Source organism: Pelobates fuscus, chromosome 1 (genome assembly GCF_036172605.1).
Source record: "Pelobates fuscus isolate aPelFus1 chromosome 1, aPelFus1.pri, whole genome shotgun sequence".
In the NCBI taxonomy this organism is placed as follows: Eukaryota; Metazoa; Chordata; class Amphibia; order Anura; family Pelobatidae; genus Pelobates; species Pelobates fuscus.
This window is the reverse complement of record NC_086317.1, coordinates 171575171-171598863: the sequence shown is the minus strand read 5'-3', so window position 1 is coordinate 171598863 and position 23693 is coordinate 171575171. Positions and strand designations below refer to the sequence as shown.

At 45.7% G+C, this 23693-nt stretch overlaps 1 protein-coding gene across 2 annotated transcripts in view; it reads left to right on the top strand.

The window, feature by feature from the left end:
* Positions 1 to 16717: 16717 nt before the first annotated feature.
* Positions 16718 to 23693, top strand: part of PRELP (proline and arginine rich end leucine rich repeat protein) — a 54029-nt gene continuing 47053 nt past the window's right edge. Inside the window, exon 1 of one of the 2 annotated variants that reach the window (XM_063452620.1) lies at positions 16718 to 16937. The gene's annotated coding sequence lies outside the window, so the exon portion shown is untranslated. The remainder of the gene's footprint in view (positions 16938 to 23693) is intronic. The other variant, XM_063452609.1, reaches the window with a different exon arrangement.

Here is a 23693-nt window from a genome sequence, read left to right as displayed (position 1 = left end):
CGCAACAACGCAAATTCCTCAGGCGGACGCTGAGCAAGCTGGAGAGGTTTCGAGAGGGCTTTCTGATAGCGGCCGGAGACCTGAATGTCGCCCTGGAACCGAGATCTGACACATCTAGAGGAGCAAGTTCGTTTCCGCCCCATGTACTGCGGAACATCAGAGACGGGCTGCGAGATGCCGGCCTCGTAGATGCTTGGAGAGCGCTCCACCCCTGTGTCAAAGATTTTACATACTACTCCACGGTACACAAACAATACAGCAGAGTGGACTATGTGTTTTTATCCCAAGAGCTTCTACCCATGCTCCTTTCGGCAGACATACATCCTCTGGGGTGGTCTGACCACTCGCCTGTATCGGTACGTATCCGATCTCCTCTATACCGCCCGACAGTTAGTCAATGGCGAATGAACGAATCCATCCTCAACGACACACCCACAGTCGCGGATCTCCGCGCGGCGCTAACCAACTTTTTAGAAGAAAATGAATCCCCGGACATCCCAGCGCTTTCGGTCTGGGAAACACACAAGTGCGTTATTAGGGGACTGCTTATCAAAATATACACGCACAGAAAGAGGATATAGAAACAGCGTATCCGGGAACTGACCGTGCAGATCGCAAAATTGGAAAACAACCACAAGACCACCCAAACGGATGTCAACTATAAAGCCCTCCTAGACGCCAGGAGGTCACTACAATCAGCGTTGAAGGGCGCCAAACTAAACAAGGCTCCAGGCCCAGATGGTTTCCCGGTGCGATATCTTAAGGAATTTGGAGATGTCCTGCTTCCTAAATTACTCGCAGGCCTTAACTCTCTGCTGGAAGGCGGAGCCCTGCCGAGGGACATACTGACAGCCACGATCACAGTTATACCTAAAGAAGGAAAGGACCCTACCAACTGTGGGAGTTATAGACCGATATCCCTCCTGAACGCTGATTTAAAACTTTTCACGAAGGTCAACGCCACGCGTATTGGACGGGTATTACCGGAACTGGTCCACCCTGACCAAGTTGGTTTTATCACGGGGAGAGAAGCCAGGGACAACACCATACACACCCTAAATGTCATCCATGCAGCACGGCAGTCCTTGCAAAAGATCCTGGTCCTCTCCACAGATGCGGAGAAAGCTTTTGACAGGATTGACTGGCGCTACCTGAAGGCTACACTGAGGGCCATGGGCTTTGGACCACACACGATGACATGGATTTCCTCCCTATACATGAACCCGACCGCACGGATACGGATCAATGGTGCTCTCTCTGAGCTGGTCCACATTCGAAATGGAACACGGCAGGGCTGCCCGCTCTCCCCCCTTCTGTTTGCCCTCTCCCTAGAACCATTTCTGGGGGTGGTCAGACGGGACGGGGGAATTGGGGTCACTGTCCATGGACAGACGCATAAGGTGACGGCCTATGCCGACGATATGCTATTCTACGTGGATGACCCGATAGTTTCCCTACCGAACATACTAAAGGCTTTCGAAGAATATGGCAGGGTGTCCAACATGAAGCTAAACACGGATAAATCGGAGGCGCTCCCCATCACCATTAATAGGGACCTGACCGAACACTTGAAAACCCGCCTTCGCATGGTGCCACCACAAAATCAAATACCTGGGGATCTGGCTCTCTGCAGATTTAACCTAATTATACGCCCACAACAACTGCACCGATGCTCCACACATTGAAAACAGACCTGACACGCTGGGCAAGCCTCTGTGTATCCTGGTTTGGGAGAATAAATGCGATAAAGATGAACCTCCTACACCGCCTTCTATATTTATTCCAAACCATTCCTATCAACCCAACTGCCTCCTTCTTACGAGCCATGGATACAGCCATCACCCAGTTTATATGGCACTCTAAAGCCCCCAGGCTGAAGAGAGTACACCTCCATCAACCGAAGGATCAGGGAGGAACTGGTCTCCCCTCCATAAGAGACTACCACAAGGCGACCCACTTACATAGAGTGGTGGATTGGCACGTGCCCAAAACCGACAAAGCGTGGATCCACCTGGAACGGGCACAGATGGAGGGCGCTCTCCCGGCAGCGGCATGGCTTGGCGGCCCACTGACAAGCTCGCGGACTCGGAATCACCCGTTCATAGGGGCGATGCTTCGGACCTGGTATTCTATCAGGGCGAAACTTCAGTTGTCCACGACTCCGGGGCCACTCACCCCGATCACGCACAATCCGGACCTCGCGGGGGGCCTCTCACCCAGGGATATTAAGGCGTTCGGGGAGGCTGAATGGACATACATGCAACAGTGGTGTACAGGGGACGCACTGAAGCAACTCTCGGACCTGATTCAGGAAGCAATACCGTCGGGCCTCGATAGGTTCCGATATTTCTAAGTTAAAACCTACTATCAGACACACTCGGGACGCCACCTGTTCCACAGACCGGACACGGAATTCGAAAACCTATGCAAGCTACGCTACCACGTGAATCGTGGTGTCTCTACCCTCTACAAAATGATCCTAACCACAACACCGGCGGAACCCATGAAACACATGACACGCTGGGAGGAGGCCACAGGTGTCACACTTACGGCACCCCAATGGTCGAAAATCCACACCCTGTCCCACCAAAGCGCCATGAGTTCCAAACACCAAGAACTTAATTATAAACTACTGACTGGCTGGTATTGAACACCGGAGAGGCTACACAGAATGATACCTGAACTCTCCAAGACCTGCTGGAGATGTGGCACTGAGACAGGCACTGACTTACATATCTGGTGGTCGTGCAGGAAGATAGCCCCATACTGGCGACAAATCCACACGAAGATTAAGGACATCCTGGACGTGGAGCTCCCCTTTCAACCGTTACAGATGCTCCTTCATCACACCCCCCTACCTCTCTCACGCTATAAAAAATCATTGACCAGACATCTACTAAATGCGTCCAAACTCCTTATCCCATTGAGATGACGATCCCCACAAGTGCCTACCCTCATACAATGGATGGACAAAGTGGAGGAGATCCATGGAATGGAACAACTCACGGCCTTCCTCCGGAACACCACCGAACGCTATATGCAGACCTGGACCCCGTGGCTCATGTTTGTCTCGGAGAGGCTGAACTGAAAGAACACAAACGACATACACCGCCACCCTCACCGAAGGAGAGGGCAATGCCTGGACCACCTGGGGGCGAAGAGAGAACAGGGGCACCCCTAGGGGGACACCGTGGAGAGGCGCGAGGAGGTGATGCACCCCAGACGAGAGTGTCCCGGGATGACCATATTGTCCTCCCTTACCCTTTCCTCCCAACCCTCATGTCCTCTAACCCCTATATATTTTCTTGTCTCCTTCTAACTTCTGCTCACTCTGCTCTACCTACTCTTACGCCTCCACGTCTCAAACTCTGACCATCCCTGATACTCGCAGCGAGCGGTATAGACAGAGCAGGTCACTACCAGACCAACTGAGTAGCCAGCACCGATGCCACCCCGTTCATAGCCAACAAACATTAACATGACACCTTAACAGACCCAAACCTGGGAACGAGGGAAGGTGGGCAGCACATGGGAGGCATATAGGTACAGAGACTCCCTACCAGAGATGCTGCAACTAAATGACAGCAACGCCAATACTACAGAGGCCCACGCCCGACATAAGACTAGAACACAGCACACACACGAGCGGCAGACACTAGCTGGGACAGAAGAAAACTGACGCATCCAAGACTACCCCACAATTTACGCCGGAAAGTATTACGGTCCCAGATGGACAGATAGCCCTTGACACCTAGAGGTCCATTGGGGAAGCCACCCCGGACATTGCTGTATATGTTTCCACGCTCTATACTCTAATCTCTCGCATAAATTCTAGGAGGGAAACAGTAAAACCCAAATGCGATAATCGACACGAGATAAAGTGTAAAAGGCACTAGATAATATTATGCAACCATTGTCCCCTGACGACACTACCTGACTGTTCCTGCTTTTCCTCTCACAAGATCTGCTTTAATGCTAGAATTGCTATAACTCTAATGCCAACGACTGCTAACGAAAATTATTGTAGCTGTACGTCTCAGCACAACTATATAGATGGGAACTATGACTATGTTTCTGTATACACTGCCGTGAATGCTATGAACCGAATTGTTACTGATTTCTTGTATTCTCACCTACAAATACAAAAACAATAAAAAGAAAGATTGACAAAAAAAAAAATAATTAGACAAGAGAATGTTGTGTAAGGTAACGGCTCCACTGTCCCGGCCCGCAGCCACAGATGCTCCCCCCTTTCCATCTCTCAGAGACAAGTAGTCAAGCCATGGAAGCCAGTGTAGGTGTGCTGCACACATTACCCTGTCAGAGAGGCCAACTGAGCCTCAGCTGCCTGGAATTTCTCTGATCTGACTTTCCAACATGCATTTAGATACAGTAGAATTGATTTCTTATATTTTGAAATCGTTAGAGTAGCATTCAATATATTGCGTGTACATTTGCTAAAATGCAGTAATGCATGGACAATCTCACCAAATATGTTTTCATTTGTCAATGCCACATCTCTAGCACTCCATGGGTACCATGAGAAATATTCTGTGAAAAGGAGAGGGAGTCCTATATCACAGGGATAAAAATGTATAATTGTCTTCCTGGTACCTAGTGCTAAGCAAGCTTTTGTGATGTAATATGAACACCTTGTTCCATTGTTTGTTTGTTAAAGTCATACTCTGAAGTCCTTCCTCTTGCATTTTAAATTCCCATCTCCCATCAGAAAGTGTAGATACAACATTGAGACCATTCTCTCCGGTTCCACAGCCCCAGACACAAAGTCTCAAACCAAGTGAGATCCCTTTGCACCAATTGTCTACTATGATTAGAGCTATAAAAGTGTTGCAACTGGGTGTAGCGAAATAGCTCCATAACAGAAAGGAGTCTATCCCCTACAAGCTTTTCCGATGGTTTGAGTTTCTTCATGTTCAGAGCTCTCCAAAGGGGAAAAAAGCCAGCCTCCTTCCCGGCAGACCTCCTGGAAAGCAAAGCAAAGGATGGCAATGCATTCCTGTATCGCACCCACACCAGACCAACCCATAGTTTAATCTTAGTCTTAGCCTGTCATTACAGAATCCTCTGGAGAGCTGGCGTTTTGCAATATTTCAAGAAAGACAGTCGCACCAATCAGAGGCGTAACTAGAAACCACGGGGACCCTGTGCGAAAACTGCCCTGGGGCCCCCCCATATGTCTACCCGCCACCACCACCCCAGATACACATGCAGACACACACATAGACATACACACACATTTAGACACACACACATTATTCTTATTATTATTATTGGTATTTATATGGCGCCAGCTTATTCCGCAGCGCTTTACAATAAAAGGGGAATTTACCAAATGAGACAATAACAAAACGTAACAGGAACAATAGGTAGTTGAGGACCCTGCTCAAACAAGCTTACAGTCTAGAGGAGATGGGGTGTAAAAACACAATAGGAAGGGTATTGAGATAGGCAGCAAATAGACATGGTGGGAAATTAGCAGAACTGGAAGTGAGAGTGGAGTGTGGCCCTACAGGAAAGAGCGAGAGGAAGGTTTGAAAGATAGAAGTTACTCTTGGAGGCCATAAGCAATCCTGAAAAGGTTTTGAAGGACTTTTTAAAGTATTGAAGACTAGGGGAGAGTCTAACAGGGGTAGGCAGGTGTAGCGAAAGCCACTTCGCCACTGTGTTTTGGAGGGAGCTGCTTGCCCGCCTCTTACCCTGTGACTACGGTCCCTGGGCGATTTGGCCCTTTATGCACGGTATTTGGGCATACTGTGGGTTATTGGGCTGCCCCAGGATTATGGGCCCTCTCATCAGCCCATACGAAACTTAAACCCCATGGCGTTTGAACTGTGTTTGTGGCATCTGAGCGCTGTTTGGATATGTTGAGCGCTCAGATCCAAGCCATCTGGGGATGGGTTGAATGTGGGGGTTCTGTTTAGTATAACAGGAGTTATGTATTTTTATGTCTTTTGGTGGTTGCTGGTAACATGTGCTTAATGGAGGCTGTGTTTGTCCCTGGATATAATTAAATCAGCTTCTCCATTGTCTCCAGGATAGAGGATTCTGTGGAACTAGTTTGAGCTGGAAAAACCATGCTTCCAGAAGGTCAAATGCACATTTGTACTAACTTTTGAACCCCTGGTCCAATTCGTATGAGTATGTTGTTCCCCCGAATGGATTGATTGTGAATATGTATTTTTATGCGAATGTGATGTATATTTTGGGAGTTATGAATGTTGTGTAAAAACTGTATTTTCCCTACCTATGATAATTGTATTTTCCTGTGTGTACAGATAATTAGTTTACAGGTAGAGGGGAGGGCTATGTGTGGGATGTAACTATTGTGTGATTGGTTAATGTACGTTACTGTGTGTGTCCCTCCCCTTCATGGGAGCACCTAATAAAAAGGGCTGCAAGCTAGCAGCCAGAGAGTTCTATTTTTACCCTCAACTTGAGTCCTGTCTCTTATTGGGGGAATCTGCTACCAGGGATTGCTATGCTAGGCATATTCCCTTGCTATAATCACTGAGCTCTTGTAAGAGCTTGTTCCTGCTTCGTTCTGAAGGGAGATAGCTGCAGCCTGCGGTGCTTATGGTGTCTGGTGGAGTGCTTGGAGTCCTCTGGAAGCGCTAGGAGCATCTTTCAACGAAGGTACCCAGTCGGGGTGCCAGTGGATCCGTTACATTGGTGGCAAGCGGTGGGATGGCGTCCTAGTGCGAGGAGAAGCAGCTCAGAGACACCGGTAACATGTGGAGTTGTGCAGCGTCCCTATCTTCAGCAACATAATGGAACCAGCAGTGGCTACAGCAAGCATGGCGTATAGCTACTCCGTACTAGAGTTTGGCACGATGGTAGGGTTGCACCTGAAGTTTTACGGACCCAATCCAGAGGAGAAATACGTGCGGTTCGTGTGGGACATGGTGACCCGGAACCTACAACACAGGGCATTGAGGGAAGGCCAGTGGGCACGTTGGGAGAAACTCCAGCCACAGGTAGAGTTGGATGAGGAAGAAACCGAGGTGGCCGGTGGAGATGGGACCGAGGTCTCTCTACCGGCCCTACAGGGATGCTGGGCACCCGGCCCAGATCCCCAGCGGCAGTATGTTTTACAGGGAGGGGAGACAGTCGGTCTCACTCCCCAGCGGCAGAATGTGTTATTGGAGGAAGAGACAACCGGTCTCCCTCCCCAACAGCAACCAGAGGTACCCGAGGTAGAGGACCTCATAGACTGGTCCTGGGAGGACCCCCTGCAGGCAGGTGGAGATGGGACCGAGATCTCTCCACCGGCCCTACAGGGATGCTGGGCAACCGGCCCAGATCCCCAACTAGAGCTGTAGTTACAGAAAGTGGAGAGCATCGACCTCCCCCCCCAGCAGCAGCCGGAGTACCAGGGGGAGGTAAGTTATATTTCTCCTCCCCAGTCAACTCCTTTGTTCCCTGACCCCCCAGCAGAAGAGCTGGCAACTGGGCAGAGCGCCGCTGGCCTCTGTCCTCCCTTGTTTCCTTCCCCTGAGCCTGACTTTCTACAGGCTGCCCCAGCGGAAGAGCTAGCAACTGGGCAGAGCGCCGCTGGCCTCTGTCCTTCCTTTTTTCCTTACCCTGAGACTACCCCAGCTCTGACCCCGGAGCAGAGCACATCGGGCATCTGGCCCCCAAGTACTCACAGCCATTTGCCCAGCAAGGCCGAGGGTGCCACAGTTTCACCCCACAACTTGGGACCTACAGGCCAGTATGACTTATTGTGGGGGGGATATTCTGTGAATTCTTTATTGTGGGGGGGCTACACTGCTAAATTTGTTTTGTGGGTGGGCTACTCTGCTAATTTTGTTTTATGGGTGGGCTGTCCGACTAATCTAGGTACTGACCGGCAGAAGGTCAGGTACCTGGTTAGTCTACCCCCGAATGGGAAGATATGTAGCGAAAGCCACTTCGCCACTGTGTTTTGGAGGGGGCTGCTTGCCCGCCTCTTACCCTGTGACTACGGTCCCTGGGCGATTTGGCCCTTTATGCACGGTATTTGGGCATACTGTGGGTTATTGGGCTGCCCCAGGATTATGGGCCCTCTCATCAGCCCATACGAAACTTAAACCCCATGGCGTTTGAACTGTGTTTGTGGCATCTGAGCACTGTTTGGATGTGTTGAGCGCTCAGATCCAAGCCATCTGGGGATGGGTTGAATGTAGGGGTTCTGTTTAGTATAACAGGAGTTATGTATTTTTATGTCTTTTGGTGGTTGCTGGTAACATGTGCTTAATGGAGGCTGTGTTTGTTCCTGGATATAATTAAATCAGCTTCTCCATTGTCTCCAGGATAGAGGATTCTGTGGAACTAGTTTGAGCTGGAAAAACCATGCTTCCAGAAGGTCAAATGCACATTTGTACTAACTTTTGAACCCCTGGTCCAATTCGTATGATTTTTGAGTATGTTGTTCACCCAAATGGATTGATTGTGAATATGTATTTTTATGCGAATGTGATGTATATTTTGGGAGTTATGAATGTTGTGTAAAAACTGTATTTTCCCTACCTATGATAATTGTATTTTCCTGTGTGTACAGATAATTAGTTTACAGGTAGAGGGGAGGGCTATGTGTGGGATGTAACTATTGTGTGATTGGTTAATGTACGTTACTGTGTGTGTCCCCCCCCTTCATTATTGGGGGAATCTGCTACCAGGGATTGCTATGCTAGGCATATTCCCTTGCTATAATCACTGAGCTCTTGTAAGAGCTTGTTCCTGCTTCGTTCTGAAGGGAGATAGCTGCAGCCTGCGGTGCTTATGGTGTCTGGTGGAGTGCTTGGAGTCCTCTGGAAGCGCTAGGAGCATCTTTCAACGGAGGTACCCAGTCGGGGTGCCAGTGGATCCGTTACAGCAGGCTGTTCCAAAGGAAAGGAGCAGCCCATGAAAAGTCTTGCAGGCGTAAATTTGCAGTAAGGGTGCATGCAACAGGCAGGTGAAGGTAGCCAGTAGAGCAGAGAGACCGAGATGGGGCATGCCTATGAATCAGTGAAGAAATGTAAGAGGGGTTAGAGTTGGTTAGAGCTTTATAGGTAATGGTTAGTATTTTAAATTTACACCTGTAGGGGACAGGAAGCCAGTGTAAGGATCGACAGAGGGGTGTGGTGTGAGAGGAGCGACATGAAAGAAAGATCAGCCTGGCAGCAGCATTCGCCACAGATTGTAAGGGGGTGGTGCGGCTTCTAGGGAGACTAATTAGGAGAAAATTACAGTAATTGATGCAAGAGATTTTCTGACTGCTTCAAGAAAGGATTCTACCATCAACGCAAAAGACAGTGGAAAGAGGGGGCCTGCTTTGTGCCGTTCCAAAACTGAGGAGGATCTGTGTTTTGAGTGCCTCATTTACCACACTCTCAAGTTAGGACAAGTGTATAAAGCCGATAACCAAGCATGTATCTTTTACCAAAATCCCATTTTCTATATGGATATGGATGCATGAACATCCAGTCAAAGGCATTCTCGGCATCTGTAGACAGTAGTAGCAGTAGTAGCAAGTCACACCTTATGGCTAAATGCTGGATAATAAAGAGTCTCAGCATGTTGTCCCTATCTTCCCTGCCAGGTATAAATCCAGATTGATCCAGGTAGACCCAGCAGCCTGCACCAGGGCCCGCACATTGATGAGGCCCATCGAGTGGCCCATGTATATAGGGCCACCCAATGGGCCCTGTATCTTCAGGGGCTCAGTCAGCGCTGCGGCCGTGTAATAGCACAACTATTGCAGCCTTTAAAAATGTCAGCTGCAACTAGTGCTGGGAGGAAGTGACAGACGGTCATTTCCTCCCTGCTCACTCCGCGTGGGAGGGAGGAGAGACAGAGCAGAAGCGGTGAAGAGGGAGAGCCAGACTTACTCCCATCAGCCCCAGCCACCTCCTGCGCTGAAAAGGTAAGAAACAGGAGGGTGGCTGAAAAATTAGATGCCTGTGTGTGTAACAGTGTGTATGTATGTATGTATGTATGTATGTCTATGTCAGTATGTGTGTATGTGTGTGTATCAGTATATATGTGTGTGTCTGTATGTATGTGTGTGTGTCAGTATGTATGTCTGTGTGTGTCTGTATATGTGTGTGTGTGTCAGTATGTATGTATGTGTGAGAAAGAATACCCCATCACTTGTATCAGCACCATTCCCTTTTTGAATTTTCGTTTGACCTCCCTAGTTTGGCTACCGAACAAGGACCACCCCAGCACCCCATTGGAACGTGGAACGCCAGTTATCAAGTGCGAAACCGCAAAGGAAACAATTAATAAATGCTCCCCTGGGTGGATGATGTTTTGTGCAACCGAACGCACGTGGTCTACAGAATGGATGGCAGTCATTTTGTCTCCCGAACGCAGGCACCGGTATATGGTCGTAGAGTGCCTGGAACTCTTTATGGCACGAACACCGGTGAAGGTGGAGCTGCTGACCGTCCCAGTTTCTGACCAGCTATACGAATGGCGTTTTTCGAGATAGAAACTACCGAATGGGGGAGCATTCGCTACTTGAAAGCAGTCGACTATATTGTGTGGTTTTCGTAGAGGAACCCTTGAACAGAGACCGGCCATTGCCACCATTTCCCTGGAACTATTTTGGGCTTCTATCTCATGGTCGGCTGGTCAAAACTTTACCCCGATGGCGATTCCATACCACCGAACTGATCTGAGCACATTTTGGCCAACTTGGGTGCTCAGATCAGGGCTATCCGGGGATGTGACTCTTGTGGGGTCCACATGTATTTTTAGGGTACTTTTGGGGGGTTGTATGGTTTGTTATGTTTTTTCTGTAACTGAGAGATAATTGAGTTATAGTTTCCTGACTCAATTATCTCTCAGACACAGGGAGGAGCTTAATGTATTTCTGTATGGAGACCCCCTGCTGGGGGTCTGTATATAACTTGAGACTGCTTGCCTGTAATAAACAGATCTACCCCTAGCATTCAGTCTCGACTAATGTATGGGGGGGGAAGCTATACCAGCTATATTCACCTTCACTACTTGATAGAGCTAAATCACACTGGAAAAGGGAGTCCGTGCCTGTGATATACTGGTGATCCACCACAATGTGTGTGTGTGTGTGTGTGTGTGTGTGTCGGTATGTGTCTGTATGTATGTGTCTGTGTGTCAGTATGTATGTGTGTGTCTGTATGTATGTGTGTGTGTGTGTGTGTCAGTATGTTTGTGAGTGTCTGTATGTATGTGTGTGTGTCTGTATGTATGTGTGTGTCAGTATGTATGTGTGTGTCTGTATGTATGTGTGTGTCTGTATGTATGTGTGTGTGTCAGTATGTATGTGTGTGTCTGTATGTATGAGTGTGTCAGTGTCTGTATGTGTGTGTATGTCAGTGTCTGTATGTATGTGTGTGTGTGTGTGTCAGTATGTATGTTTGTGTATGTATGTCAGTATGTATGTGTGTTTGTATGTATGTCAGTATGTATGTATGTTATTTTTTTATTATTTTTATCATTTATATAGCGCCAACAAATTCCATAGCACATTTATCAGTATGCTTGTATGTGTATGTGTGTCTGTATGTATGTCAGTATGTAGGTATGTGTGTGTCTGTATGTCCTTATGCATGTGCGTGTGTCTGTATCTATGTTAGTTTGTGTCTGTGTGTCAGTATGCATGTCTGTGTGTCTCTGTGTGTTTGTATGTTTGTTTCAGTATGTGTGTGTCAGTATGTGTCATGCCTTAACTACCGGTAATTCCCTGTCTCTTCCGGGTTGACGGAGTTTAGCCACACCCCTTCTCTGACGCGGTCTCCCCATGCTACATAATGCGACCGCGCCAGATACAAGACGCTGGATTATTGAACAGCGTTACCGTGATATCAAACCGGCTAAAGATTCTCTGCAACCTCTACTTGTGTACTGAACCGGATTGGAAATCTACTTACCCTCCTTCTCCTCTCCTCGACCACGGCTAGTATCTGGACTTTCTTCATCCTGTTTGAGAAACTTCCCTCCCCGGAGGAGAACTCCGGGAACCTGATTTTTCAACCTTGGAAGCTAAGTCAATTATTATCTTTGTAATAGGAGCTTACCTGCTCTCAAGCCCGCTAAGCATTCCTGCTACAGCCTGCTCTCAAGTCCGCTAAGCATTCATGCTACAGTTGCTCTCAGGCCTGCTATCTCTAGCTCCAAAACGAATCACTCCTGCTTCAACTTCATTTCTAACTTCCTCCATTTCCTTAAAACTTGCAAACTCCAATGTGCTAGATTGCATGTATGTCAGAAGCTGCTTACTCCATTTAAACAAACAGCGAAGTAATTAAAGATACAGTACCTGTATTTTCCATAATTGAATACACAGTTCCTATTCTATTCTCTAAGTATCCTAATCAACAATCTAAGTCCTAGGAGATCTGCAGTTGTGCTCCATATCAATATATGTAAGCGTTACAGTATGTATGCCTGTATGTGCGTATGTCTGTTTCAATATGTGTCTCTGTTAGTACATATGTGTGTTTGTCAGTATGTCTCTGTGTGTCTGTATGTGTGCAACTGTGTGTGTGCATCTGTGTCCTTTTGTATCAGTATAGGTATCTGTGTGTGTCTGTGTGTGTGTTATGTGTCAATATTTGAGTTTATGTGTATCTGTGTGTGTGTCTATGTGGATATATATGTGTGTGCATTTGCATGTGTGTCAGAGTGTGTATCTGTGTGTCTGTGTATTTGCATGTGTGTCAGTGTATGTGTCTGTGTATCAGTGTGTGTGGAAGTGTATTCACTATACACAAATGCACACCTGCATTCAAACACCAACATTCACACACATACTTCATGCTTACATTCAAACACAAATTGTGTATATATATATAATGCAATGTTAAACAAAAATCTGCACACCAGTCAAGCCATAAGACTTGCTTTTCCCACATTTGCAGTGATGTTACTACCACAAAGGATTCTGGGTGGGCATATGCAAATTAATTTAACAAAGAATCAAATTTTTGCCTCATTCCATTTTAAACATGGATTCCTTTGAGTCTGTGTTTGCTGTATACAACAACGTAGAAACACAACTTAGGAGAACATGCAAAGCCAGTGAACCACTCATGGACAGCTGTTTCATTGTTAATGCAAATCATCAGCATGAGGTTGGTTACTGGTTGGCTATTGAGGCTTGAAAGTGCGTGGGAATCAAAAAACAAAAAGGTTATGGTGGGGAAAAAAATATGATTGAAAACCCCTACCACCTGAAGTCTGTGGATAGTTAATACAAAGTTAAACAAAAATCTGCACATGAGTCAAGCCTTGCCCCACCCCCCTCCCCGGGGCCCAGATCTTGAATTTCTGATGGTGGCCCTGGTAATAAGTATAATCTTAATGATGTCCCCTACCAAAGCCATTCCACCAAAAATAGTGGATGCTGAGTATGTGTGTGTGTGTGTGTGTGGTGTAGTGTCAAAGGGATGCAGTGTCTCTGCAAGTGATTTTGGATGCAGTGTGTGTGCTGGGGATGTAGGTTGTATGTGTGTGTGTGCTGGAGATGCAATGTGTGTGCATTTGTGCTTGAGTGCAGTGTGTCTATGTGTATGCTTGGGATGAAGTATGTGCTTGTGTAGGTGCTAGGGATGGAGTATGTATGTGTGTGCTGGGGATGGAGTGTATGTGTGTTTGTTTAGGGGATGTAGTGTGTCTGTGTGTGTGTGCTGGGTGTGTGCTGGGGATGGAGTGTGTCTATGCATGTGTTGTGGATGTAGTGGGTGTATGTGTGTGCTGGGGATATAGTGTATCTGAGTGTGCACACTGGAGATGGGGTATGTATGTGTGTGTGCTAGGAATGCAGTGTGTGTGTGTGTGTGAGAGAGAGAGAGTGTGTGTGCTAGGGATGCAGTGTGTGCTGGGGATGCAGTGTGTGCTGAGAATGTAGTTGTGTCTGTGTGTGTGCTGGGAATGTAGTTGTGTCTCTGTCCTGGTGGTGGCATGTGTGTATGTGTGTGTGCTAGGGATGCAGAGTGTGTGTGTGTGTGCAGGGAATGTAGTGTATATGTGTGTGTGTTGGGAATGTAATGTGTGTGCTTGTGTGTGTGCTGGGGAGGGAGTGTGTCTGTGTGAGCTGGGGATGAAGTGTGCCTGTGGGTGTGCTAGGGATGCAGTGTGTGTGTGTGTGTGTGTGCTAGGGATGCCGAGTGTGTGTGTGCAGGGAATGTAGTGCATATGTGTGTGTGTTGGGAATGTAATGTGTGTGTTTGTGTGTGTGTGCTGTGGATGGAGTGTGTGTCTGTGTGTGTTATGGATTGTTATGGATGCCGTGTGTGTGTGTGTGTGTGTGCTGGGAATGGAGTCAGGCTATGTGTGCTGGAGATGGAGTGTGTCTATGTGTGTGTGCTGGGGTTGGAGTGTGTCTGTGTGTTTGCTAGGGATGCAGTGTGTGTGTGTGTGTGTGCTGGGGATGGAGTGTCTGTGTGTGCTAGGGATGTAGTGTCTGTATGTGTGCTTTGAATGCAGTGTGTGTCTGTGTGTGTGGTAGGGATGCAGTATTTGTGTGTGTGCTGGGAATTGAGTGTGTCTGTGTGTGTGCTGGGGATGTAGTGTGTCTGTGTGTGCTGTGGATGCATTGCCAACCCTGCTATTAAACTCCGAAAGCTTTCCTGTCATCTCCCCTGGCTCCTCATACCTGGCGCTGTGTCCGGCCTGGTGCTCCTTGTCGGCCAGTATCACTAAGCAACAGTTGGTAGCAGCTTGTGGCCCCTGGCTGGGCCCTGGCCATGCAGAAGGAGGAGTAAGCTAGATGCATGGGGAGGAAGCTGAGTGCCCCAAGAGGAGGAGGAAAGTTCCTCTGTTGCAAATCATCTTCCCCCTCCCTCCTTGACTGAGTGTGAGTGAGCTTATGACAAGGGGTCTCAGCTGCACACAAGGCACTGTGTCGAAAAGTGCCACCCCAAAAAAGGGCAGCCCGGGGCAGATCATCCCACCATCTCCACCGAAATTACGACACTTCAAAATGCCACCCCTGTCAAAGTGCCTCCTGGTGCCATGGTCCCAACGGGACTTATGGACTGGCCAGCCTATGGATGGACCAGTCCTGATCTTTACATACAGGGTTCAATGCTCTCCAGCAATTCACCAGACACAGCTCCGTCAGTGCCCTCCTGATTACTTGAAGTCCTGTCTGTGCTATGCTGCTATGTCCAGTTGAGAAGTCAAGCTTTTGGTAAAGGGGGTACAACTAGAATCTTCACCTACCACCATTGTTAAAGGTTTTGCATTGGAACTGTGGTTGTTTCCAGTTAGGTGCATATATTGAGACCCCTCTATATCCTTGTAAAAATATGTACCGGCCCTCTGTATCTCTTTCACAATCCCTCTCATGAAATTGTACTTGAGCAGCAAGCAACCCCTGCCTCCTTAGCCACTTGGGTGTTGCCAAAATATACTGTAAGATACATTTTGCTTCGCAATGTAGGTGGGGAGCCTTCCTTAAAATGTGTCTCTTGTAAGAGTGCCAGTGACTGTGATACATAGTTGCTTCAATAAGTGTGATCTGCAGCTCAGAATGTTAAAACCCATACAGTTAAGGGTGTAAAGAGTGAGTTGGGCGGGTCTATAGGCCATAATCTATGTCACCCCATTTCTGGATGAGCGAATGCGGCAACCTAACCACTGAGTAGGAACCAAGAGGTGAGGAGTGAAGGAGTGGGTCCGCTGGCTCTCCTCCCCCCTCATTCCTGCTGTCCTTTGCAGATGAGAGGGATTGGGGAAGCCTAGGAGATTGGGGTATAGAAAAGAAAACAAAGATTGCTGAAGAGAAGACTGGTCAATGTAAGCAGCAGTGAGATTCTCACAGGTTTAAGATTCCCATACATCCCCAAGAGTCCTCGGCTGAGGGTTTCTCCCTCTTTATGAGTCACAAACCCCCAATATAGGCGAGTGCTACACTCATTTTAGCATGGGAGATAAACATGCTAACTGCAATACTTACTGCTTAAACGGCTTCCAGAGATTCTCCTCAAATGTATGCTTTCCTATAAGGTAGTTAAGTATTGCACACAGATATATATGTACACTGTAGTTCTGTGGTAGAGGATCACTGGCCCCTAAATTATGTTTTTTTCGCTCTTTTAATTGTCTACTTAAAAAAAATACTAAAACATTTTGATTTGTCAACAAAAGACAGCTACATAGTTGGTATCAGATTCAGTCTTCTTTTTCTGTTTCCATGCCCTATGAATCAATAATAGGATGCAATTCTAATTTTAGTGCCAAACCTAGACATCCATGTACTCAACCCCAGTTTTCCCTAAATGACTGGGTCCATTGGGTTAACTTAACTTTGGTAACTTTTACTTGGTAACTTTACTTGCTGGCAGTGATATCAGATCCCTTCTATTCCTATCAAGATACTATCAACTGATACTTTGTTCCAGTGTTTGTTCTCACACCTTTTAAACCCTTTTCTGTAATAAAAGCAGTGGCCACAGAACACAGTGTAGTCTTTGGAAATGACAGAATACTAGCAGACATAAGGTGATGCTTGGAAAGGGTGAGTAATTTTGTGCAGGAATTAAATCTACAGACTCACAGCTGCCAAATAAAGACATCATTGTGCTCTATACTAAGTTTTTTCTATACCCATTTTTTTTTTAATTTCTCTTTTTCTGACCTCCTATTTTTTGTACCTCTGTTTTCTTTCTCCCTCCCATCCCTACTCTTTCTCTTTGCCTCTTGTCCTCCTCCTTCAATCTCCCTCTCCCTTATTCCACCCCCCTAGCCCCCCACAACCCCCCTGTTCATCTGTCTTCCCCACCCTCATTCCCTGGATCCCAGAGAACTCCGAGATTTGCTCACAGGGATCTGGACTCAATAGAGAGAGCGAGGGAGGGAGGAGAGAGCAAGAGAGGGAGGGAGGAAAAAGACCAAAATATTTCTTTGGGAATAAAGCCCACCTGTATTCAGCCGGCAGAAGCCGTGTCAGGCTCCCCATACAGGTAAGAGGTTTGTCTCCTGTCATTCTGTCATACCCTTATAGACCTTAGTACAGAATAAACTACATCTATTAATCTTATGACTGAACTTTTCTTTGAAACTCTCCTGCATGTTTTACTGCATCCTTAGTGGACAAGCCTTATAGAAAATACCTCCCCTGAACCCTGTGATTCATGTTTGTAAATCTGTACACAAGACAATCACTGTTGTGCTTTGTGCACCCCTTAATTACAGCAAATGTACGTTTCTTACACTGTCATTCACAAATAATTGGGGATTCTCAATAAATTATCAATAACTATCACTGAACGTTTTAGGGTTAAATACTTAGAAATGATGAATTATATTTAAACAAAAAAAAGCTCAGAAATGCAATAGCAAAAATAATGTTTAGCAGGTTCTAAATTATTCTTTCAATATTAACTTTTGTGTTAAACTTTTTTTCTGACATTCTGGGGTTAAAATAGAAAAACAGCATCATATAATCACTATAATCACTATAATCACTTTTAAAATTGTTTGAGTGCCTTGTTAACTTTATGCACTTAAACAGCTACATGGAAATATTAAGAGCATCATCGCAGCTCTGAAGCAGGATGAGAGATGTGTGTGTGTGATGCAAATCATAGTTAAAGGTGTGGCAATTGTGTTTTTCCTTGTTCCACTTCTTCAAGGACTATGTTGCTAAGACAGTTTATTTAGAACCCAGAACAAGGCTTAAAGTAAAGTTGTTGAAATTTGTTTTTCTAATTTTTTTTTTTTTTTTTTACATTTTTGAACATAGGAAGTTCAACATTTCCTCGTCACTAAATATGGATGAGCTAAATCCCCCCAAAAACAGTCTATATATTTTATGAGATGGGTATAAGGGCAGAGAGGGAGCAATAGCCTGTATTAATTGTATCCAACATATGGATATATAACATATGGATAAATGGCAGGAGGCAGGGGGAGTCCAAGCACACAACCAATAAATATATGCAGATGTCTGAACTATGACTGTGCTACCTGAATTAATTTGAATTATCTGTATGCTACACTGCATTGGTGACATATTCAAAATACCCTCTGCCTCAAACATTCACACCTACCCTGTGCTTTCATAAATGCATTAAAACTCTTAAAATTAAAATAGACAGTAATGCACATTTTTGGAAGTAAAGTATTGGAACCACAAATGATCCAGGCAAAGCATTCCACCTACCTATGGATAAGGACTTTTTAAAATAGCCTACTATGACAAATTGCTGATTTTAGTAGCTGCAGCATGCAAGCCCCTAATTCTCAACACATCATTGTCAGTAGTGTAGTAGTTTAAGTTACTCATGGCACAGACTGAATAGGTAATTATTGAACAATGATTACTATAGATTCATAATTAACAGCAAAATTGAGGCCAATGAGATAAATCAGTGGGATAATGTATCATAAGTAGAATATGTTCCACCCCTATGTGTTACAGGTTCAAATCCTGTCAGAGTGGACTCAGCCCTTTATTCTTCCAAGGTAGATAACAGGAGCACCAGAGTAATCACAATGTACCTTTCCTATTTGACATACATTGTTATTATTTCAATTTACTGCATACAACAAATTCACAGTTCTAAAATTTAGATTTACAGTATATTTATGTCACACACATCATGGTTGTCTATATTTTGTGCTAGATATAGCTCAGGCATCTCCATATTGTGCTCCACAGCTACTGGTAGCACTGTGAGCATGATGGGAGTTGAAACTGACAATAGGTAACTGCGTGAATTTGTTTGTACCTGTTTACTGTATAGCTTTGCTTAGATTAATATTAATTTGCTCAGTTACTTCAGATCTCAGAGTTCCAAACATCATTAGATTGTGTTAACTCAATATAGACAATACATGTGGCACTGTTTTAGTCTATTTTAGTCAGGTTTCGATTTAAATTCCATTGGTTTTTGATACAGCATATTATGGGTCTGCCTGCTAGATTTATATGTAATTCTCAACCCCAACACCCCCACCTCTGGTGTCTGCTTCATCACTTTTCTCAGTATAGTGTCTGGAAATATGTGTGTAATAAGGATAAAAAAAGCTCAGGGGAGTCAGATAAAGAGTTTCCATGGAAACCAATCAAAACTCCAGTTTGCCAAATCGTGAATACTATTAGGACAGGCTTACAGAGGGACCATGCACAGACCATGGAGAACAGAACGAGAGATAAATGAAAGGATAAACAGAAAGGGAACAGTAGTTGCGTTATAGTAAGGACAGGTTGTACTAGTTGTAGGTTATTATAGAAAGCAGTGAGTAATAGAATGGTGAAAACAAAATGTAATTGTGTATTAGGATGAAGATCAGAACAAGAATATACACAAAGAGATTGAAAGTAGCACAGACATAGCCCTTAGGCAATAAACTAGTAGAACAAATGCTCAAAAACAGGCTGAATTTTTTTTTAAACAAAATTATGAGTAGACTAAAGATACAGTGACAAAAAAAAATAAGGCCCACTGTGCGTCAATAGGCCACGTGTTTCCTTGATATCTAAAATATGCATGTTGCGTAATACACATGATCACTGCTAATTTAGTCCTCGAAACAAAAGAACACATTTGATCTATTATAGAAAGAGGAAACAAATCAGCAGAATTTAAAGTTATCTCTGTATTGTTGCTGCTTCTCTAAAGTACATTGGATGTTGAAGCACATATTTATGATACATTACATGGAGACTAATGCGTTATCCATTAATTGTACTCATTTGCCTCAAATTTTGCAATCCGAAAACATGGATAGCAAGCAATGTTATTACTATTGAATATGCATCTATGCTCTTAAATATCATATAAACAAAGTGCCCAGGAGTGTGAAGATCAAATTGCCATGTCTCATTAAACAATGATTGACTTAGAATGGAATATGAAGAGGTGGATTAAGGACATTTGACACCCACCTACCCTGAGCTCCCTTAGAGCAGTTCAGGATGAGAAAATGAACAGAACCAGAATCATCTGATTGGAATGTAAAAAAGATGAAAATGCCAAAAAATCTGGAACTCTCCAGCTGTGTATAAAATACTGTGTTCAGCTGTTAGAACAACTGGGAGGAGAAAAGATTTTGGTTGAGGAAGGCAACTCCTAATAGCTAACTTACCTCACCAGCCAATGAGTAATCATTGGCTTTAATATTCAATAATGTCAGCACCGAGTATGCACAGGAAAGAATTACATTAGCAATTTATTGCTGTCTATGTTTAATGGATTGGCTCATGCTGACTGAGAGGATATTAACTTACATATGCCATGTACATAAAAGAAAGATGAACATACATTTTTATGTAAAATCAAAGTTGGCACATAATATAGGTTCTGTGGGCATAATATTGTAAACCATACATATAAGTAAATAACCGACTTGTGCATTCGGTTTCAAATTAATTTAGTTTCATCCATATTTTGGGCGATAGGCGGATCATCTGAATTCCGTAACTCTCCCATTTACCATATGACCAGATCACAAATCAAACAAAACGGACAGTAGACAAGCCATTTCTTTTGATTTGAGATTCAGAGTTCCGTCTTTGGCGCTAAAATAAGAGATGATTGATTAAAAAAAAATATGGTTGATGGTTTGGGAATAGCCACTAAATGTTGATGTTAATCACAGACCAAGAAAGTGATTGATAGAGGGAAAAAAGAAGGAGCAGTACAAAAATCTATTTTTCTGTATTATATATTTAGTAAATACAGATTCTCTTTTTACTGCTCAATTTTTTTTCTCTCTACTGGTTACTTCTTCTAACTTAATCTGTAAATCAAATGGTGGGAAAATGTGCCTATCAGTGTACTGCAAAATATATACATAGTGGCTGGACAAAATTTGTCCAAACCAAACGCCATATGAATGTAATTTTGACCACGCCCACTAAACTTCTTTTTTTTTTTTTTAAACCAATCGATTCGGCCCGCACTGAATTCTTGCACTGTGCAAAAGTCTCATGAATAACATAATCTCCTGGCCTACCAAAGCTCAGTTGGGGCAGACACCTTTAAATCCTCTTTGGCCAGAACCACAATTTACCTAAACAAAATAACAAAGGCAATACAGAATCTAAAAGTTGCTGCAAATTCACAAATCTTGGTGTCATGGAAGTGGCAGAAATGTATTCTGATATGATTTGAGTGCATCTCCCCCCATCTCGTCCCTTTCCCCTCCCCCATAATCAAGTAAGTTTTTTTCACTTACCTAATTCCAGCACCGAAGTTCCTTGATGCTGAATTGGGATCCTCCTCCTGCAACATCACAGTGATCCAAGAACCTTATGCGTGTTTAAAACTGTATTCCTAAAGCTATAGTGTCCTTCTGTCCTAAGGTTATTGACCTACTCCCTTTGGTGTTAACAGGATTAAAAAACCCTTTTAACACTTACCTATTTCTAGTGCCGAGGTCCTTCCAGCATTGGCAATGGGGGGGAACCTAATGTGCACATGCCTTAGGCCTTCACCATAGGAAAGCATTGTATCAATGCTTTCCTGTGGGGTTTTCTAAGATGCTGGGCGTCCTCATGCAAAGCATATTTCTTTTTTGTCAATGTAAATCCAGTGCTTGGATAAAGTAGATCTAACTCCCTACTAATGATGGCTGCTCCTTCGTCTCCAGGGCCGGTGCAAGGATTTTTGCCGCCCTAGGCAAAAGAAAAATTTGCCGACCCCCATGTGACATCACAATGCCCCACCCATATGATCTGCCATATGAACTAACGCCAGTGCTGCACACTGTGTTTACATTAAAAAGCCTGCAGGGACACGCTATAGACACCGGAACCACTTCATTAAGCTGCAGTGGTTCTGGGGACTATAGTGTCCATTTAATGTGAGGTTAATTAGAGATTAGTGTCACTAATAATATACTAGATTGCCTACTTACAACCAGATGAAGATGGTGTTGGGCACTGGCTGCAGTTTCGCTCCACTGGTCTTGTGTAGAACCGGATCTCTGGAGGCTGTTTGTAACTGCGGTCACAAAATTCAATGTTCTGGGAGAACAGGAAGCAGCTCAAGGTCTGGGCCCCAGGGCCTGACGGTGAGTATTCCCATAAGGCCCACCCATAAGTCCACCTATATGTTCCACCCATTAAATTCGCTCACAGGGAGTGTAGTGTGTAGGGGATGTGTTATGTGTTATTGTAGAGGATCTAATGTGTGTGCTTATGGAATGTAGTGTATAGGCATACCAGTTTGTGTAGGTGATGCAGTGTGTTTGTGTGTAGTGGAAGCAGTGTGTGTTTGTGGTTGTGTGTAAGGGATCCATTGTGTGAATCTGTGTTTGTATGCATAAGGGATGCAAGGTATGTGTCTGTAAGTGTGTGCATTGAGTGTGTGTAAGAAATGCAATGTTTCTGTGTGTATGTAAGAGAAGCAGTGTGTGTGTGCGTGTGTGTGTTTGCATGTGTGTGTAAGGGATGCATTGTGTGTGTGCGTGTAGTGTGAAAGAGCTCTCCCTTCTGTCCCTTAGAGCTCTCCCCTGCCCCTTAGTGGTCTCTCCTCTCCCCCCACCCTCCCCTGGGGGTCTCTTCTCACACCCACCCACCCTCCCTGTGTTTTCCTCACCTCCCCTTCTCCTCATCTCCACTTCTCCTCACCCCCTCTCCTGTGTTCTTCTCACCTCTCCCCCGTGTCTTCTCACCTCCCCCCTTGTTCTCCTCACCTCCCTCTCCGTGTTCTTCTCACTCCCCCTCCCTGTGTTCTTCCAACCTAACCCCCTCCCTGTGTTCTTCTCACTCCACCCTCCCTGTGTTCTTCTCGCCTCCCCCTCTCCTCACCCCCCTCCCTGTGTTCTTCTTACTCCCCCCACCCCTCTTCTTCTTACCCCCCTCTTCTTCTTACCCCCCCTCTTCTTCTTACCCCCTCCCCCTCTTCTTCTTACTCTCCCCTCCCCTCTTCTTCTTACTCCCCCCTCCCCTCTTCTTCTTACTCCTCCCCTCCACTTGTCTTCTTCTTACTCCCCTTCCCCCCTTTCTTCTTACTCCCCCCTCCCCTCTTCTTCCTACTCCCCCCTCCCCTCTTCTTCTTACTCCCCCCTCCACTTGTCTTCTTACTCCCCCCTTTCTTCTTACTCCCCCCACCCCTCTTCTTCTTACTCCCCCGACCCCTCTTCATACTCCCCCTTCCCCCTTCTTAGCCCCCTCCACTTGTCTTCTTCTTACTCCCCCCTCCACTTGTCTTCTTCTTACTCCCCCTCCCTTGTATTCTTCTTACTCCCCCTCCCTTGTTTTCTTCTTACTCCCCCTCCCTAGTTTTCTTCTTAATCCCCCCTCCCTTGTTTTCTTCTTACTCCCCCCTCCCTTGTTTCCTTCTTACTCCCCCACCTTCCCTCTTCTTTTTACCCCCCTCCCCTTGTTCTTCTTACCCCCCCGTTCTTCTTATCTCCCTTCCCTCCCCCAGTTCTTCAACCCCCCCCCCCAGTTCTCCTCCTAACCTCACCTCCCCTTCCTGTAGCGTGGCCGAGCTCCTCTCCGGTCCGCGGTACAGGAGTTTCTGTTTCCTGTAACCGGCCGGACTGACAGGAAGTGCACACTAAGTGCACACTAAGTGTGCACTTCCTGTCAGTCCGGCCGGGTCGCGGACCGGAGAGGAGCGCGGCCACGCTACAGGGGAGGTGAGGCAGTGCAGCAGCCGGCTGAGCGCTCTCTATAGAGCGCTCAGGCGGCTGCAACATTTAAAGGGCCGGCGATGGGGGCGCAGGGCGCCCCCTCCTATATGGCGCCCTAGGCGGCTGCC